Here is a 10,861-nt window from a genome sequence, read left to right on the forward strand (position 1 = left end):
CCGCTCCGGGCTGGGACGGAGCTCGGGGAGCGTGGGTGGGAGCCGCGGAGGCGGCCGCGCCGAGCCGGGTCCGTGGCCCGCCGGCCCCCGTCCCGGGGGTGGCCGCCCGGGCCAGGGGGTCGCCCACCCGGGGTCCCGGCCCTCGCGCGTCCTTCCCCCTCTTTCCTCCGAGGGTGGCGGGAAGCGGGCGGCGGCGAGGCCCGGGGCGTCCCCACACACGGGCGACCTCGGCTGGCGGCCGCTCCTGTTTCGGACCTCCGGGGTCGATCGGCGGCCGCCCGCGAGCCCCGGACCCGGCAGGCGGCCCGCCGTGTCCCGGGTCGACCGGCAGGCCGGCCGCTGGCCGTTCCCTCCGCGGGCTGCGGTGGATCGCTGCGAGGGCGCCGATCCCCGTTCACGCGCGGGTGCCCTTCACCGGCCTCGGCCTTCGGTGGAGCTGGGACCACGCGGAACTCCCTCTCCTACATTTTTCTCTGCCCCATTTGGAGTTTGCGTCCGCGGGACTTTTAAGAGGGAGGGAGTCGCTGTTGCCGTCGGCCAGTAATACTCCCTCTTGTTTTTTTTTGGTCGTGTGTGTGTGTGTGTGTGTGTGTGTGTGTGTGTGTGTGTGTGTGTGTGTGTGTGTGTGTGTGTGTTTCCCCCGCCGCCCCCATTCTTTCCTTCTTCCTTCTTTCTGGAGACGGAATCTCGCTCTGTCGCCCAGGCTGGAGCTGGAGCGCGGTGGTGCCTCCTCGGCTCGGCGCCGCCGCTGCCTCCAGGGCTCTCAAGCGAACAGCAGTTTTTGTATTTTGAGCGAAGACGGAATTTCACCATATTGGCCGGGCTGGTCTCGAACTCCTGACCTAGCGATTCCCCCCACCCCTCCCCCTCCCCCTCCCCCGCCTCCGCCTCCCAAAGCGTGCCGGGAGTACGGGTGTCGGCCACCGCGCCCGGCCGATTCCTTCTTGTTTTCAATCTTCTTTTCTGCACGCTGCTGTGTGTGAGCATACGTATATCTAGCTAGATAGATAGACACATAGATATGGACACACGGACACGTACCTACACCGACGAAAATAATCTAGTGATAAAACTAGACATTTCCATCATTCACACATGTGTATAGGATAGATGTTAATTTTAATGGATGAACGTGTATGACGTAAAAACCCATGTCATTTACATATACCCGTATATGTATATCCTTCGTTTATTATGGATTAACAATGTTCGTGTATTTATTTTCTTTTCTTTTGGGGCCTGCCTGATCTTCTCACTCTGGGCTCTGGTGACCTCAGGCTCCCAAGTAGCTGGGATGGGACTACAGGGATCTCTTAAGCCCGGGAGGCAGAGGCGAACGTGGGCTGTGATCGCGCGCCTCCACTCCACCTGGGCTGGGCTGGGCTGGAGAGAAAACGGTGGATTGTCATCTTCATTACCTTACCTTTTAGCTTTATTCGTACCCTCTTATTTGCTTCTTTATTCTCATGGGTTATTCTAGGTCATTGTCATGTTCATCGTTTGCTTGCTTGTTTCATTGGTTTCCTTCCTTCCCTGCCTTCCCGGCGGGGTCTTCCTCTGCCTCCGTCGCCCGGGATCACCCCAGCCTCGACGATTTCGACCGACCGTCCGACCGAGCGGCCGTCCCGCGTCTCATCCCTCCCGTCCCCGTTCCCTGGGACTACGGGTGTGCACCACCACACCGGGTGACTTTTATGTTCTTCCTCATGTCTCACGTTTTCCGTAGGTAGGGAGGCAGGTATCTGTGGATGTGTGGATGTGAGTGAGATGGGGTCTGGGGTTCTGTCGTGTGGCCCGGGCTGGTCTCGGACTCCTGTTCTCGAGCGATCCGCCTGCCTGCCTCGGCCGCCCGCGCTGCTGCTGTGACAGGCGTGAGACGCTGCACCTGGCTCATTCTATAGTTCCCTGCCTGCCTGCCTGCTTGCCTGTCTGTCTGTCAATCGTCTTCTTTTTAGTACGGGTGTGCTCTCGCTTTGTTGTCCACGCTCTGGGCACACGTGATCGCTTTTTAAACTTCTATGATTATTATTATTGCAGGTGTCGTCTCACACGTCGAGGTGATCTCAAACGTCTACGCTCCGGCCATCCTTCCACGTCGGCCTCCCGGAGTGCTGGGATGACACGCGTGGGCACGGTACGCTCTGGTCGTATTTCTCGTGGGTCGGTTCTTTCCGTTTTACGCACGCGGAATGCGAACAGATAAAATTTTGAGACGCGTCTCACCGATCTCTCCCCTCCCCCTCCCCCTCCCCCTCCCCCTCCCCCTCCCCCTCCCCCTCCCCCTCCAGACGGAGTTTCACTCTTGTCGCCCAGGGTGGACTACGATGGCGTGATCTCGGCTCGCTGCGACCTCCGCCTCCCGGGTTCGAGTGATCCTCCTGCCTTGGCCTTCCTGAGGAGCTGGAATGACGGTGAAGCGCCATCGTGCCCGGCTGACTTTTATATTTTTAGTACGGATGGGGTTTCTCCGTCTTGGTCAGCCTGGTCTTGAGCTTCCGACCGTTGGACGATTTTAACTTTCTTGGTGGTTGCTTTTCTTTTTCTTTTTCTTTTTTTCTTTTCTTTTCTTTCCTTCTCCTCCCCCCACCCACTCCCCCTGTCCTCCTCGTCCTCCTCGGCCTCGTCCTCCTCCTCCTCCTCCTTTTTCATCTCTTTCAGCTGGGCTCTCCTACTTGTGTTGCTCAGTTGCTCACGCTGGTCTCCAACTCCTGCCCTTGACGCTTCTCCCCTCACACCCACCGTCTGGTTGTTGAGATGCGCACCTCTTGTAAAATGGAAAAGATGAAAAAAATAAAGACGGAGGTGAAAAGCACGGAGTGAACGTGTCTCTTGCCGTCTCCCGGGGTGTCCCTTGGACCCCGAGAGACGGAGGGAGCTTGGCTGAGTGGGTTTTCGTGGCTGAATCCTCCCGAGGGCCTCCTTCCCTCTCCCCCTTGTCCCCGCTTCTCCCCCGGCCGAGGCTCCCGCCGCCGCCGCCGTGGCGTTTTCCGTAGGAGAGCTGTGGGAGAGGACCGACGCGGCTTCCGGATCTAGATCCCGCCGGACGTCTCTGGCTCGGCGTCCCCCGCCGGCTACCTGCCGCCTTCCGGGGAGCTCTGAGGCGCGTGCCCCCGGCCCCCGTCACGTCCCGCTACCCTCCCCCGGCTGGCCTTTGCCGGGAGACCCCGGGGGAACCGCGTGGACGCTGCTTTCCGACCCTCCGGCGAACACTTCCGCCGGATGCCCCGGGTGGGCCGGATGGGATGAGACTGGACCGCTCCGGACCGTGCTGTTCTTGGGGGTGGGTTGTCGTACAGGGTGGACCGGCGGCCCCGGCGTTGGAAAGGGTGCGCGGGGGTGGAGCTGTCACGTGGGATGCCCTCCTTCCCCTCGGCCTGCCTTCGGCTTCCTCGGGCGTGAAGACGACTTCCCGTCACGACCACTTTTCTCCCCTTTCTCCACCACACGGATGAGACGCATGAGAGGGAGAAACAGCTCCATAGATACTGCTGACCTTCATTTGTGGAATCCTCAGTCACCTACACACAGACAGGTGACTACACGGGGACCCAAATCGGACACCGTTTCCGGGTCCTCATGGTGGGATTCGTCGGTCTCTCTCTCTCTCTCTCTCTCTCTCTCTCTCTCTCTCTCTCTCTCTCTCTCTCTCTCTGTCACACACACACACACGATTTCCGTATCTAGTTCACAAAGCACACTCACTTACCCTTTCCCCGGTACGCAGGCTGAGTGAAACTCACCCCGCCCTCCACCCGTCGGCTGACGAAACCCCTTCTCTATGATGTATGAACGAGACGGTCTGGGCCGGGCACGGTAGCTCACGCCTGTCACTCCGGCACTTTGGGAGGCCGAGGCGGCTGGATCGCTTCAGGCCGGGAGTTCCAGACCGACCGCGCTGGCCGACGCGGCGAAACCCCGTCTCTCTGAAAAATAGAACGGTGAGCCGGGCCTGGTGGCCTGGGCTTGGGATCACGACTGCTCGGGAGACTGGGGCGGGCGAGTGGCTCCGACCGGGGAGGCCGAGGTGGCGATGAGCTGAGATCGTGCCACGGCGATCCGGCCTGGATGACGCAGCGAGACCCTGTCTCGATAGAATCGTAATATTATTAGAAGGTGACTTGTGCCTGGTGATGGCCGCCTGTCGTCGCGGCTGAGAGGCTGCGATGAGGAGAAGATCGCTTGAGGCCCCGCGGGTCGAGGCTTCGGTCGGTCGGCCGTGACCCGCTGTATCCTGGGCGGTCACCGGTCGAGGACATAGGCCCCCTCCCCGTTTTCCTTTCTTTTCTTCCCTTCTCTTTTCTTCTCTTTTCTTCTTTCTTTCTTTCTTCTTTTTCCTTTCCTTCTTCCCCTCTTTCTTTCATGCCTTACTGCCTTCCTGCCTTTCTTCTTTCCTCCCTTACTCCCTTCCTCCCTTCCTTCTTTCCTCCCGCCTCGGCCTCCCAAAGTGCTGGGATGACTGGCGTGAGGCACCGTGCGTGCTTGGCCTAAAGAGACACCCTTTGAGAGTGAGACACGGGGAGCGCCTCCCGGTGATCTGATGGACTGATTGATTTAGAGACGGCATCTCACTCTGTCACCCCGGCAGTGGTGCCGTCGTAGCTCACTCACTGCAGCGTGGACGTTCCTGCACTCGAGCGATCCTTCCGCCTCAGCCTCCAGAGTACGGTACCCGGGACCACGGGCACGCGCCACTGTCCCCGGACCGTTTTTTTTCCCCCCCCACCCCGAGACAGAGTTTCGCTCTGGTTGCCTAGACTGCGGTGCGGTGGCGCGATCTTGGCTCGCCGCAACCTCTGCCTCCCGGGTTCGAGCGATTCTCCCGCGTCGGCCTCCCGAGTAGCTGGGATGGCGGGCGGGCGCCGCCACGTCTGGCTGATGTGGTATTTTTCGTGGAGGCGGGGCTTCTCCGTGTGGCTCGGGCTGGACTCGAACTCCCGACCTCGGGTGATCGATCCGCCCTTCCCGGCCTCCCGAAGTGCTGGGATGACGGGCGTGAGCCACCGCGCCCGGCCTTCATTTTTCAATGTTTTTCCACGGACGGGGTCTCCTCGTTTTGTTGCCACCCTCCTGACCCGGCGTCTCAGAGTGCTGGCGTGACGGGCGTGAGCCACTGCGCCTGGACTCCGGGGAGTGATTCACGACCACGACCGCTGGACTGATTCTTTCTTTCTTTCTTTCTTTCTTTCTTTTCTTTTCTTTCTTTCTTTCTTTCTTTCTTTCTTTCTTTCTTTCTTTCTTTTTCTTTCTTTCTTTCTCTCTCTCTCTCTCTCTCTCTCTCTCTCTCTTTCTTTCTTTCTTTCTTTCTTCCTTTCTTTCTTTCTTTCTTTCTTCCTTTCTTTCTTCCTTTCTTTCTTTCTTATTTATGGATGGATGAATTCTTTTAGTATTGATTTGTGTATTTCTTTTCAGACGGAGTCTCGCTCTGGGCGAGGAGAGGCGAGGCGCATCGCTTTGGAAGCCGCGGCACCGCCTTCTGAAGCCCCATTCATATGCACAGAGCCCTATTCCCTTCCTGGAGTTGGAGCTGATGCCTTCCATAGCCTTGGGCTTCTCTCCATTTAGAAGCTTTGACAGGCGCAACCCCACCCAGAGGCTGGCTGCGGCTGAGGATTCCTGGGTGTGCTGGGGCTGGAAAGTGGGTCCCCTATTTTGGATACCTCGGCCGAGACATCCCCGGGCCCCCATCGCTTGCTCACCCTTTGAGATCCCCAGCCTCCGCCACCTTGCAGGCTCACCTCTTACTTTCATTTCTGTCTTTCTTCCTTTCTTGCGCTGGAGGAGGGGGTGCGGGAATGAGGGGGTGTGGGGGGGGGGAGGGGGTGCGGGGTGGGGACGGAGGGGAGCGTCCTAAGGGTCCATTTAGTGTCATGCCTATTTCACCACCACCACCACCAAAGATGAAAACAACCGTCGGCTAAATACCACCTGTTCTCATCTACAACTGGGAACTCATAGATGAGAGTTCTTGCGTGGGCAGAACGAGGGGGACCGGAGACGCGGGAGCCTACTTCAGGGAGGAGGGGTGGAAGGAGAGACAGCTTCGGGAAAAAAACAAAACACGAAAACTACCGGACACGGCGCTGAGTATCCGGGTGATGAAATCATCTGCACACTGAACACTGAACCCCCCCCCCCCACCCCGTCACAAGTTTAAGTTTACCTATGACATAACACTCTTGCACATGTGTCTTCGAACAAGAAATAAAAGTTAGAGGGGAGAGGGGAGAGGAGGAGAGGAGGAGAGGAGGAGAGAGGAGAGAGGAGAGAGGAGAGAGGAGAGAGGAGAGAGGAGAGAGGAGAGAGGAGAGAGGAGAGAGGAGAGAGAGAGAGAGAGAGAGAGAGAGATTGAGAGATTGAGAGAGAGAGAGAGAGAGAGAGAGAGAGAGAGAGAGAGGGAGAGAGAGAGAGAGACAGAGAGAGAGAGAGAGACAGAGATAAAACGAAACACCCGAAACACTAACGTTCACTGACAGTGCAGCATTTGGGCCTGTTCTTTTTTTTTTTTTCTTCTTTTCTTTTTTTCGGACTGAGTCTCTCTCGCTCGGTCACCGAGGCTGCGGTGCAGTGGCGCTCTCTCGGCTCACTGAAACCTCTGCTTCCCGGCTTCCAGTGATTCTTCTTCGGTAGCTGGGATTACAGGCGCGCACCGCCACGGCCGGCTGATATTTCCATTTTTTGTAGACGCGGGGTTTCTCCGTGTTGGCCACGCTGGTATCGAACCCCTGACCTCAAAGGATCCGCCTTCCCGGGCCTCCCGAAGTGCTGGGACGACAGGCCTGAGCCGCCGGGATTTCAGCCTTTCAAAGCGTGGGCCCTGCCACCTTTCGCTGCGGCCCTGACGCTCAGAATGACGTGTCCTCTCTCCCATAGGTGGACTCCTTGAGTCCCCTATGCCGTTGCACTCTAGCCTGGGCGGCGAGAGCCAAACTCCTTCCCCCCCACCTCCCCACGCAAAAAGTAAATACATACATAAAGAGATAAGTAAGTAAGTCAATCGATAAAATCTCTACACATCACCTAGAAGTGTGTGTTCCCCTGAGTGATTTCTGAGAAATGGCACTGTACGCTGAACGCGGTGGCTCACGTCTGTCCTCCCGAGGTCGGGAGCTCCAGACCAGCCTGGCCAACATGGTGACACCCCGTCTCTACTGATAACGCGATACTGAGTAGGCCACGGTGGGGCGGGCACCTGTCGTCCCAGCTACTCGGGAGGCTGAGGCGGAAGGAAGAGTCGCTTGAACCTGGCAGGCGGAGGTTGCGGTGACCCGAGATCGCGCCACTGTGCTACAGCCTGAGCGACAGAGTGAGACTCGTTCTCCAAATAAATAAATAAATAAATAAATAAATAAATAAATAAATGAGTAAATAAAAAGTAAATGAAAGAAAGAAAAAAAGAAAAGAACAGAAAAGAAAGAGAAAATGAAAGAAAAGGCACTGTATCGCTACTGGGCTAGGACCTTCTCTCTTTCTATCTGTTTCTCCCTGTCTCTCCCTGTTCGACTCTGTGTTTCTCTCTGTGTCTCGTTCTCTGTCTGTCTGTCTGTCTGTCTCTTTCTTTCTCTCTGTCTCTGTCTCTGTCTCTCTCTCTCTCTGCCTGTCTCACTGTGTCTGTCTTCTGTCTTACTCTCTTTCTCTACCCGTCTCTCTGTCTCTCTCTCTTTCTCTACCCGTCTCTCTGTCTCTCTCTCTCTCTCTCCCTCCCTGTCTGTGTCTCTCTCTCTCTCTTTCTGTATCTGTTTCTCTCTGTCCATCTCTGTTTTTCTCTGTCTGTCTCTTTCTCTGTCTGTCTGCCTCTCTTTCTTTTTCCGTGTCTCTCTCTCTCTCTCTCTCTCTCTCTCTCTCTCTCTCTCTCTCTCTCTCTCTCTCTCTGTGCCTATCTTCTTTCTTACTCTCTTTCTCTGCCTGCCTGTCTCTCTCTCTCTCTGTCTCTCCCTCCCTGTCTGTCTCTCTCTCTCTCTCTCTCTGCCTATCCTCTGTCTTACTGTCTTTCTCTGCCTGTCTGTCTCTCTCTCTGTCTGTCTCTCTGTGTCCGTATCCTTCTCTGCCTGCCTGTCTGCCTCTCTGTCTCTCTCCCTCCGTGTCTCTCTCTCTCTCTCTCCGTCTCTCTCTCTTTCTGTCTGCTTCTCTCTGTCTCTCTCTGTCTGTCTGTCTGTCTGTCTCTGCCTCCCTCTGTCTGTCTCTCTCCCTCCCTGTCTGTCTGTTTCTCTCTCTCTCTCTTTCTCTGTCTCTGTCTCTCTCTCTTTCTGTCTGTTTCTCTCTTTCTCTGTCTGTCTGTCTCTCTCTTTCTCTGTCTCGCTGTCTCTCTCTCTGGGCCTGTCTCTCTGTCTGTGCCTATCTTCTGTCTTACTCACTTTCTCTGCCTGTCTGTCTCTCTGTCTCTCTCTCTCTCTCTGTCTGTACCCCTCCCTCCCTGTCTGTCTGTTTCTCTCTCTCTGTCTCTGCCTCTGTCTCTCTCTGTTTCTGTTTCTGTCTGTCTCTCTCTGTCCATCTCTGTCTTTCTCTGTCTCTCCCTTTCTGTCTGTCTCTCTCTCTCCCTCTCTGTCTCTCTCTGCCTGTCTCTCTCACTGTGTCTGTCTTCCGTCTTACTCTCTTTCTCTGCCTATCTGTCTGTCGGTCTCTCTCTCTCTCTCTCTCTCTGTCTGTCTGTCTCCCTCCCTTTCTGTTTCTCTCTCTCTCAGTCTCTCTCTCTCCGTCTCTCTCTTTCTGTCTGTTTCTCTCTGTCTCTGTCTGTCTGTCTGTCTCTCTCTCTCTCTCTCTCTCTCTCTCTGTCTGTCTGTCTCTCTCCCTCCCCGTCTGTCTGTTTCTCTCTCTCTCTCTCTGTCTCTGTCTGTTTGTCTCTATCTCTCTCTGTCCATCTCTGTCTTTCTCTGCCTGTCTCTTTCTTTCTCTCTGTCTCTGTCTCTGTCTCTCTCTCTCTCTGCCTGTCTCTCTCACTGTGTCTGTCTTCTGTCTTACTCTCCTTCTCTTCCTGTCCATCTGTCTGTCTGTCTGTCTCTCTCTCCCTCGCTTTCTGTTTCTCTCTCTCTCTCTCTTTCTGTCTGTTTCTCTCTCTCTCTCTCTCCCTGTCTGTTTCTGTCTTTCCCTATCTGTCTGCCTCTCTCTTTCTTTTTCTGTGTCTCTCTGTCTCTCTCTCTCTCTGTGCCTATCTTCTGTCTTACTGTCTTTCTCTGTCTGTCTGTCTTACTCTCTGTCTGTCTCTCTCCCTCCCTTTCTGTTTCTCTCTCTCTCTCTCTCACTCTGTCTCTCTCTCTCTTTCTGTCTGTTTCTTTCTCTCTCTCTCTCTCTCTCTCACTGTCTCTCTCTCTCTTTCTGTCTGTTTCTCTCTCTCTCTCTTTCTGTCTCTGTCTTTCTCTGTCTGTCTGCCTCTCTCTTTCTTTTTCTGTGTCCCTCTGTCTCTCTCTCTCTCTGTGCCTATCCTCTGTCTTACTGTCTTTCTCTGCCTGTCTGTCTCTCTCTCTGTCTGTCTCTCTCTGTCCGTCTCTGTTTGTCTCTCTCTGTCTGTCTGTCTGTCTCTCTCTCTGTCTGTCTCTCTCCCTCCCTGTCTGTTTCTCTCTCTGTCTCTGTCTCTGTCTCTCTCTCTTTCTGTCTGTTTCTCTCTATCTCTCTCTGTCCATCTCTGTCTTTCTATGTCTGTCTCTTTCTCTGTCAGTCCGTCAGACCCCCCGTGCCGGGGAGGGCCCTGCCCCTTCCACGAAAGTGAGAAGCGCGTGCTTAGGTGCTTAGAGAGGCCGAGAGGAATCTAGACAGACGGGCCTTGCTGGGCTTCCCCAATCGGTGTATGATTTCGGGAGGTCGAGGCCGGGTCCCCACTTGGATGCGAGGGGCATTTTCAGACTTTTCTCCCTGTCACGTGTGGCGTCCGTACTTCTCATAGTTCCCTGATAAGCTCCTCGACTTAAAAAGAAACGGTGAAGGCCGGGCGCGGTGGCTCACGTCTGTCATCCCAGCACTTTGGGAGGCCGAGGCGGGTGGATCACCTGAGGTTGGGAGTTCCAGACCAACCTTGCCAACACGGCGAAACCCCGTCTCTACTAAAAATACAAAACTGAGTCGGGAGCGGTGGGGCAGGCGCCTGGAATGCCAGCTCCTCCGGAGGCTGAGGCGGGAGAATCGCTTGAACCTGGGAGGCGGAGTCTGCAGGGAGCCGAGATCGCGCCACTGCACTACAGCCCAGGCTGTAGAGTGAGTGAGACTCTGTCTCTAAATAAATAAATAAATACATAAATACATAAATACATAAATAAATGAATGAATGAAAAAATAAATTCTTTTCTGTGCTGACTGACATTTGCGGGCATCGGTTGTCTTCGGGCATCACCTAGCGGCCACTGTTTCTGAAAGTCGGGGAGACACGGAGGGAGGTCTCGCCGACTGCACCGAGCCTGGGGCAACTGGTTTCTCGCTCTCCCTTCTGGAGGCCCCTCCCTCTCTCCCTCGTTGCCTAGGGAACCTCCGCCCTGGCGGGGGCCCTATTGTTCTTTGATCGGCGCTTGAGTTTTCTTTGTGTTTTGGTTTCTTGACCGCGCATAGACTCTCCTACTTGGGCTTTAGGAAGGGTCAGTTTAATTTTCAAGTTGCCCCCCGGCTCCCCCCACTACCCACGTCCCTTTACCTTAATTTAGTGAGTCGGCGAGGTGGGTTCCCCCCGAAACCCCCACACCCCGCCTCCCAACACCCTGCTTGGAAACCTTCCAGAGCCGCCCCGGTGTGCCTCCGTCTTCTCGCCCCTTCCCCCACCCCTTGCCGGCGATGATCTCATTCTTGCCAGGCTGACATTTGCATCGCTGGGCCTCAGGCCTCACTCAGTGGCCACCGTTTGTGAAGATGGGGGCGGCACGGTCCCACTTCCCCAGAGGCAGCT

At 55.8% G+C, this 10,861-nt stretch overlaps 1 long non-coding RNA gene across 2 annotated transcripts; it reads left to right on the forward strand.

The window, feature by feature from the left end:
• The first annotated feature begins 894 nt into the window (after window positions 1-894).
• LOC134760833 (uncharacterized) lies at window positions 895-2,812 on the forward strand. 2 transcript variants are annotated; one of them, XR_010138830.1, is made up of 3 exons: window positions 895-1,685; window positions 2,038-2,134; window positions 2,314-2,812. It is a non-coding gene; the product is annotated as an uncharacterized LOC134760833 (long non-coding RNA). The 2 variants fall into 2 exon arrangements; XR_010138831.1 differs by having other exon boundaries at window positions 1,261-1,685; window positions 2,289-2,812.
• The last annotated feature ends 8,049 nt before the right edge of the window (window positions 2,813-10,861 follow it).

This window comes from Pongo abelii, chromosome 22, assembly GCF_028885655.2.
Source record: "Pongo abelii isolate AG06213 chromosome 22, NHGRI_mPonAbe1-v2.0_pri, whole genome shotgun sequence".
NCBI classification, from domain to species: Eukaryota; Metazoa; Chordata; class Mammalia; order Primates; family Hominidae; genus Pongo; species Pongo abelii.